We start from the raw sequence: 8,976 nt of genomic DNA, 5'->3' as shown, positions 1-8,976 counted from the left end.
CTGCAGATGTTGGATGCTGCAGATGTTGGATGCTGCAGATGTTGGATGCTGCAGATGTTGGATGCTGCAGATGTTGGATGCTGCAGATGTTGGATGCTGTCTATCATGGTGCACTAAGATTCATAACTGGCTGTAACTACCGTACCCACCACTGCACCCAGTATTCACTGGTTAACTGGTCACCATTAACTTCACACAGACTCTCACTGGTATATTTGTATCTGTTAAGATATTTCTTATCTAGACTGGTCCTGGGGCTTTGATCTGCTCAGAGACGGGATTATAATAAAATTATGACCCAGTTCTGACTGGGTTAAACTGGGCCAGCAGCTCTAAAAAGTCTCCGTGAGAGTAATGACACGGGACATCGGCCCTTTGGGTTTTGTGATCGGGTCACAGACCGGAGAGACCAGCGCTGTAAACTGTAACTTTTACCTGCTTTGATTTAATACAAGTGGTAAAACTGAATTTATGTTTCCTTGATTTATTTGTTAGTATGAGTTGCCATTTCTGAGGGAGATTCAAGCCGGGGGAAGCGACGTGAGCTGGAGGCGGGTCCTGGGTCCGAGAGGGGGCTCCTGGGTAACCGGAGGCCCGCAGCCAGCTCTCGTCTCGTTGTAACACATCTTTAAATCACTTCCTGGTCTGCTGCCTTCATACATCTCCTCCTACATGTCTCTGTGTGAGTGCAGCTACAGCGTGCGCTCTCAGGACATCATTACCTGCAGTGTTCCCTCAGTGAGGACTGAACTAGACAAAAGGACCTTCTCCTACTCCGCTCCTGTTTCCTGGAACATCTTGTAAAAAGACCTGAAGCTCTCGACCTTTGACCTCTCTAAGTGTCTTTAAGGATCTGTTGGACTCCTGGCAGGGACCAATGCAGACATGTTCCTGTTTTTAGTTTTTTACATTCGCCTTAGAATCTAGCTGTTTTTGTTACTTTTCTTCATCTTATTTGTATATTAAAAAAAAAAATCTGTATGACTTTTTATAACCGTTTATTGTTGTTGCTGTTGTCTTCATTCTTTGCTAAACTCAGGTGTCTCTTGTAAACGAGTCCTCGAGTCTCACTGGGACTAACCTGTAGAGATAAAAGTTGAATGAAACAGTGTGTGATAGGGAATGTTCTCAGACATAACCTCACCAAATGTCAGCTGTAACAATGGCTGAGTTAAATCCATTCAAAAGTAGTGTTGGCAGCCATCTTGGAATTTTGATGTGGCTTTTGATGGGAAACATCGCCAGCTATCATCACACCTAATTTTAGCTCAATATGACTAAAATTGGCTGATTTATAGTATTTTTCCTTTGATTGCTAAGGCAGCCATTTTGGATTTTTGAGTTATAGTCAGAGTCTATTAGGGACTTTTCTCAGCTACCAACACCCCAAATCTCAGCTGCATAGCTCTAAAAATGGCAGTTATCTCAGTTTTTCTATAAAACAGCTGAATAGTAGCTAAAGAAATCTAGAGAGAAGCTTAAATTTCCAAAAGGAAGTGGAGAGAGCTTAATTGTGCTCACTAAGACTCAAGTAGGCATAAATTAGAACAATAAAGTTGAAATTATCTGAGAAAAGCTGAAATTTGCTCAAAACAACTAAATAGTAGCTAAAACAAGCAGAAAGAAGCTCAAATTACTAGAAGGAAGTCGGGCGAGAAGGTTTTGCTGAATTAGGCTGAAATTTTTTTAAATGATAGCAAAAAATGTGGAATTAGCTGATAAAGATGACATTAGCATAAAACAGCTAAATGATAGCTGAAATAGAAGAAAAAGCTAAAACTTGCAGAAATAAGCTGAAAGGAGCAGAACAAGCTGAAATTAGCATAAATAAGTTTGAAGAAGCACAAAAATGTTCAAGTAAGATGAATCAGACTGAAAGGAGCACAAATCAGCCGAAACAACAGCTGAAATGAGCTGAACTGGCTGAATTTTGTATAAAATTTTTGCACAGTTAAGCAGAAAGAAGCTTAACCAGGTCAAAATGTGAAAGTATTAGTACAAGGTTGCAAACAGATCAAAAATGAAGGTTGTAAAATAAGCTCCATTCATTTTCAATGCGAGCCAACGAAGGACTAAATATGTGACGAACCTAAAGTTGCACCAAAGTCATGGACTTGTCCTCAAACAGCTGAAGGTTTCACACATGACCTGTGGAAATAGCTGCTGAAGTATTCAACCTTGAGTGAATCCCAGTGGAGGACTCATGTACCAGACCTGGGTTTTAAACAGTGGACGACACACAGTCACAAAGGATCTTCTTCTTCTTCTTCTTCTTGGGGTTTTATGGCGGTGAGCAAACAACTGAAAGGTGCATGGCCGCCACCTACTGGTGTGGAGTATGGACTGGATCAACGTTAAAAAAAACAAAAAAAAAAAACTATATTCTCTCAAACAATCGAGTTTGTTTCAAGTATTGCATTAAAGCTAGAATACTTTCAGACTTTGAATTGTGCTGTAATAATTCAAACAAATCTAATCTTAATTTCATGTCAGTGAGTCTAGTATTCAGTTGATTCCTTTCAAGACTGTATTTTTGACAATGTATTAACACATGTTCTACATCCTCATCCTCTCCACAGTACCCACATTTTCCTGTATCATGTTTTCCTATAATGAACAATGACTTATTCAACCCAACATGTCCAAATCTTAGCCGTGATAGAACTATTTCCTCCCTTCTGTTTCTTCCAGCGCACCTCATTTCTCCCGTTTTCCTTTGAATTCTATAAAACCAACGTCCTTTTCTTCCTTCCTCCCACTGTTTTTGCCATTTTTCTCTCATTTTTTGTTTAATAATGCTTTTTAATTCTGATTTACTGTATGCTATTTCTATATCCACTACCTCTCTTTTGGTAGCACTTTTCGCTATTTTGTCTACTTTTTCATTTCCTGTTATACCGACATGTGCTGGTATCCATAAGAAAGTCACAGCTAGTCCCATCATTTTCAACCTGTACAGCATTTGTTGTATTTCTACTAATATATCCGGCCGACACTCTGAACCATTATGTTTTAAACTGATTAAAGAAGAGCTAGAATCCGAACATATTATTGTTCTCATCGGTTTAATATCCTCTACCCACTGAACAGCCAATAATAAAGCGACCATTTCTCCCGTATATACCGATAATTTATCAGTGATCCTTTTCCCTACTGACACCCCAAACTCTGGTATGATGAAAGCTACACCGACTCTATCTAACGTATCCTTTGATGCATCTGTATACATTTGCACATATCCATAATATTGGTTAATATAATCAATACAATCATTTGAGTTTATATGATTTTTATTTCTCGTTTTTCTTAGTAATTTCAGATCTACTGACGGTTCTATGAATAACCACCTATGTAGGATTGGCATTGGAACTGTAGGACTAATATTCACTTCATCAAGTTGAACTTCTCTTGTTTTCCGATCCATAATCCAACCAAAACTTTGTCTCTTTTTTTTCTTTTTCCCAACCTGGTAGTAATACTTTTTGAGTCGGGTGATGTCGATCATGACCTTTTAGATTAACCCAATAATTTAACGCCAACTGTTCTCTTCTAATGTTTAGTGGTATTTCTCCCATTTCCACCAGTATTGCTTCTGTTGGCGTTGTTTTAAATGCCCCTGTGATTACTCTTAAAGCTTGATATTGAATTCTATCCAGTTTCTTTAATGATGTATCTGATGCAGAATTATATGCTATGCTTCCATAATCTATTGTTGATCTGATCAGTCCTGTATAAATGATTTTCATAGACTTCCTGTCTGCACCCCAATCTCTTCCTGTCCGACAGCGCATTAAATTCATTATTTTTTTTACATTTATCCACTATTTTTTTAATATGGAATGTCCATGTTAGTCTTTCATCAAACCATACACCTAAGAATTTAAACTGTTTCACTCGCTCAATTACCTGATTATACAATTTTATTTCAATTTTATTGACAACTTTTTTCCTTGTAAAAAGTACAATTTTTGTTTTCTCCACAGACAATTTGAACCCCCACTTAAGTGACCAGTTTTCAACAGTTTTGATAGCCATTTGCATCCTCTTTACAATGAACTCTATATTTTTCCCTCTTCCATAAAGCTCCATCATCTGCAAATAAAGATCGTCCCATCCCCTCTTCTACCTCATCAAATATATCATTTATCATCAAAGAGAAAAGTAATGGACTAACAATGCTTCCCTGTGGTGTACAGTTTTCTCTTCCAAAGTTATGAGTAATCTTGACCTACCTTTACCTGTATTTTTCTGTCTGTTAAAAACTCCTGAATCCATGTTAACATGTGCCCTTTAATTCCCATTTTCTTCAGTTTTATAATGAAACCTGCCCTCCACAACATATCATATGCCTTTTCCACATCAATAAACACAGCTAGAATACTTTCTCTATTAACTTGAGCTGTTCTGATTTCATGTTCCAAACAAAATCGGATCCATTGCGTTCCTACCATTTCTGAATCCACTTTGAAATTTGGACATATATCCTTTCTTTTCTATATAATGTGTTAATCTTTCATGTACCATTTTTTCCATAATTTTACAAATGTTTGATGTTAAAGCTATTGGCCTATAGTTCTCTGGTTGTGTATGATCCTTACCCGGTTTCCTTATTGGTATAATGATGGCTTCCTTCCATGACTGTGGTAATTTACCCTTGTCCCAAACCCTATTATATAATTCCAAAAGGATTTCTTTTGATGATTCACCAAGATTTTTTATCATAATATAACAGATTTGATCCTTTCCTGGTGCAGATAAATTACAACGTCGAATAATACAATTCAGCTCCGTTCTACTAAATGGTATATTTAATGATTCATTTCCACATTCATTTTCTTCTAATCCTGCTCCATTTTCTTTGATGGTATTTTCTCTCCCTCTTCTGCCTTCGGCACTAATATTCTGTGAACTATGTATTGTAACAAACTTTTTTACCAATAATGCTGCTTTATCCTTATTGTCTATTGCTATTGCTTCTCCTTCTTGTAAAACTGGATATCCGCGTTCTTGTTTAATCCCATTCATTCTCTTTATCATTGTCCACACTCTACTCATTTCTGTTTCTCTACCTACTGAACTACAAAATTCTCTCCAATAATCTCTTTTTGCCATTTTAATAGTTCTCTTCACAATACTTTGCAGTTTTTTATAATTCATAAGGTTTTGAATACCGTGATTCCGTTTTAACTGTTTAAAAGCTTTATTTCTACAGTTTATGGCTTTTTCACACTCTGTTGTCCACCAAGGAACTATTTTTTTCTTAACAGCTCCTTTTTTCTTTTTTATTGAAATATTTGCTGCTTCTATTATAATAGAGCATATTGACATGTTCAGTTCATCAATACCTATGTTTAAATCTATTTTTGCCATCTCTCTGTCACAAATACTCCCAAATCTTTCCCAATCAGCCTTGTTGAAATTCCATCTATTTTCTCCCCTCGTATCGTATTTCAGCGCTTCCAACTCCATTTTGGTTGTTATTGGATAGTGGTCACTACCCATCGTCGTTTCTTTAAGAATTGTCCACGTACACATCCCTGCCAGAGAGTCTGAAACTATTGTAAGGTCTATTGCTGATTCTGTACCCTGCATTAAATTAATTCTTGTACTACTACCATCATTTAAGCACACCAGATTTCTATTATCCATAAATTCCTCAATCACTAGGCCATTGTGATCATTTTTATTTCCCCACATTGTATTATGTCCATTAAAATCACCACACCATATCACTTTCCCACCCAGCTTTTCATTAATTTCCTCTAGTGCCCCAACTGACAATTTATTCCCTGGATTGTAATAATTTATTATTTTAATATTCCCCTTCCTTGTCCATATTTCAATGATTATAAATTCCAATTGCAATCCTTTTTTAACCAATCTATAATTTATTCCTTCTCTTATGAAAGTAACACATCCACCTCCCTTACCCCCTTCTCTATCTTTCCGTATGCTGGTATATCCTTTAATGACAAAATCTAGCTTAGCTTTTAGCCATGTTTCTTGGATACATATTACATCTGGTTTCTTTGTACTTTTTTCAATGAACCCTTTAAACTCCTGACCATTCGCTATTAAACTCCTAGCGTTCCACTGTAAAATATTCATTATACTCTCTCCCCTTGTGTTCCTGGTTTCCCATCTCCCCCAAGTATTTTATTAATGTGTTCCCATGTTACATCAGTCATCCCAAAAAAATTTTCTGCTCCTCTAACAATGATCTTAATTTTTTCTGTTTTGTGCTTTACTTGATCTGAGCAATTGATTACATATGCTATGAACAACATGATTTTCTCAACTGTGATTTCTTCCTTTGTGTTTTCTGCCTGGTTTACGCTTGGTTTCATGCTTTGTTGAATTTTGACATTTTCTACTCGTTCTTTTTGTCCTTGCACTTTTTTAAGTGCTTCAGCATAACTGATGTTATTTACTGCCCTCACTTGTTGTATTTCTATTGCCTTCTTTCGTGTTTCACATCCACCATATGTAACCCTGTGTTGACCCCCACAGTTACAACATTTTTCTATGGTATTTTCCCCACATTCTTCATATCTATGTGCTTCTCCACACTTCGGACATCGTATTTGACCTCTGCATACTGCTGCTACATGACCATACCTCGGACATTTGTAGCACCTAAGAGGTGGCGGGACGAAAGGTCTGACTGGGAAACTTAAATATCCTATTTTGACCTTATCCGGTAATTTAGATTCAGTAAATTCCAACATGACTGATCTACTATTAACTCTTTGGCCATTGACATTTCTTAGAAGTCTCATTATTTTGTTGACTTTTACATCACAGATACTTTTTTTAAGCTTCTCTAGATCTTCATCAATTGGGATCCCTGAAATTACTCCCTTCGCCATTTTGTATTCTCCAATGATTTTCTTCTCTTTCACTATCTTCTTACAAATAGTTTCCAGAAGCATAACTTTATTCTTCTGTTCCTCAGTTTTAACAATAACCAACAGATTACCATCTCTGAGAGTCTTCGCAAAATGTACATCCCCTATTTTCTTTTTTATCTCTCTTGATAGAACTATAGGACTTAACTGGACATTTTCGTCGTCCGTTTGGAATTTCAGGATTATTTTAAACTCTTCTGTTACCATCTTTTTACACACCGTTCTGTCATTTTCTTCTCCTGAGATAATATCATCCAAACTGCGTTTAGATTTTCCAGCACCATTTTTCTCTCCTTTCCTATTCCTCCCTCTTCCATTTCCCTGAGTCCACTCATTAATATCCATTTCTTCCTCATCCTCGCATTGAGACGCCATCCAGTCCACTCACACACCAGTTTATGCTCACCCCCCAAGAGTTCTTGGTCCAGTCTAAACCAAAAATACTCTTCTTTTACAAAGGAAGGACAAGAAATCTAACTTCTGACTCTCGCCAACTTCCTGCTTCAGCCTCCTGCAACGTATTCAATCGAGACCCATTCGTCCCAGTCACAAAGGATGTGCACAAATTATTATTATGATTTAAACAGCAAACTCTTCGTAAACACAGCCAACAAAAACTTTCTTTAAATCCTGTTTAAAGCAGACACACGTGAGCCAACAACTCCAGCGTGAAACATCTTCTGTCCTGTCCCAAACTTTGTGTTTTTGAAACCATTAGTGAAAAGGCCAGACTTCAGGGGTATCTGAGGCAGGCTTGAAACACAAGAGTCAGGGTGGCTTCTGGGTAATACCAGATGGCTAGGCCTCAGACTGACGAAGCCTCTTGGATGAGGGGCGAAACGTTTCTTTTTAACAAAAAAAACGAAGTCCAGATGACATGATTCAACCTTTTTTGTTGTTATATACCTGGATGACTGAGAAAACAAACTTTGTATCTTCTGTCCTTCTTGCCTCACAGCACTCTGTTCATCTGGAACACACAAATCACATGTGGGAAATTAGCATGACGCGTGTGAAAAGCATGTACAAATAGCTTTTACCTGAACTACGAGCCATCACCGCTGCTTTCGTTTGCATGCGTCTCTGTGCTTCCACGTGTTCCTCTCACGGAGTGCATGTGACAGTTAAAGTGTTCCAGCATGTCACAAACTGGCACCAGCTGCACTTGAACGCATCATCCGCCTGGACGTAACATCCATGGAAGGGGGTCGTGAAGGGACAAACTACCTACCACTCGTCTTTTGCTTTCACTCGGGACAGAAAAACAAGCCAAATAAGCGACTTAACGCTCAAAACAAGCCAAAACCGCAACCCGCTCACAACATTTATAAGCGACTTTAGAAAAAAAAACAAGACCAAAGTCCCTTATAATAAGCAACTATGGCGGCTACGTTGAGCTGGCCGGACATACGTCACTTCCAGGAAGATTTTCAGTGTAAGAGTCGAAACTCTTCTCGTTTTTCTTCTTCCAGATGTTCTCTCTTCAGGGGTCTCCACAGCGAGTTCTCCTCTGTCCTCACTCCAACTACCTCCATGTCCTCTCTAACTGCATCCATATATCCAGGGCTACATTAACACCTCACTGTACCCTGGGCAACAATCTTCAAGGGCCCCATCATCATGATCCCAAAATCACCATAATCTGGCAAAATACAGAATAAATTACCGTAATACAAGTAAATATACTTCAAATTCTAACTATCAAGTGTATTTTATGTATAAAAATCCAAATGCTCATAGAACTATAAATGCTACTATGTCCTCATGTTGACACAATTAAATCATAAAGACTGAGTTGAGCGCACTTTGAACACGTATGTGTACTTGTTTAGCAACAAATTGGCCATTGGTGTCAGAACCTGTGTAAATAAAGGTTGAATGAAAAAAGAAGCATTTGTAATGTGTGTGTGGGGGTGGGGTGTCTGGGGGGTGTCTGGGGGTCCTCCCCCAGAATAAAAAAAAAATAAAGTAGATGCCATTTCCTGCATTCTGGTGTATTTTAACGGGTTGTTTAACATCTAGTTTTACCTACACAAGTAAACACTTGATTCAATAAGTATTTTAGAGC

The 8,976-nt window shown here is 37.8% G+C and overlaps 1 protein-coding gene across 3 annotated transcripts in view; it reads right to left on the bottom strand.

The window, feature by feature from the left end:
* The window catches only part of c9h7orf25 (chromosome 9 C7orf25 homolog), a 13,703-nt gene extending 5,592 nt beyond the window's left edge, over positions 1-8,111 (bottom strand). The window contains exons 1-3 of one of the 3 annotated variants that reach the window (XR_005187046.1): positions 7,949-8,097; positions 7,815-7,878; positions 1,056-1,081 (exon numbers count right to left, since the gene is read on the bottom strand). The gene's annotated coding sequence lies outside the window, so the exon portion shown is untranslated. Of the gene's footprint in view, positions 1-1,055; positions 1,082-7,814; positions 7,879-7,948 lie in introns of those variants that run through there. The other 2 variants (XR_005187045.1, XM_037682487.1) reach the window with 2 other exon arrangements.
* Between the last annotated feature and the right edge of the window lie 865 nt (positions 8,112-8,976).

This window comes from Nematolebias whitei, chromosome 9 (assembly GCF_014905685.2).
Source record: "Nematolebias whitei isolate Nwh7 chromosome 9, NemWhi1, whole genome shotgun sequence".
In the NCBI taxonomy this organism is placed as follows: domain Eukaryota; kingdom Metazoa; phylum Chordata; class Actinopteri; order Cyprinodontiformes; family Rivulidae; genus Nematolebias; species Nematolebias whitei.
The sequence above is the reverse complement of the archived record's forward strand: the minus strand, read 5'-3'. Positions and strand labels throughout refer to the sequence as shown.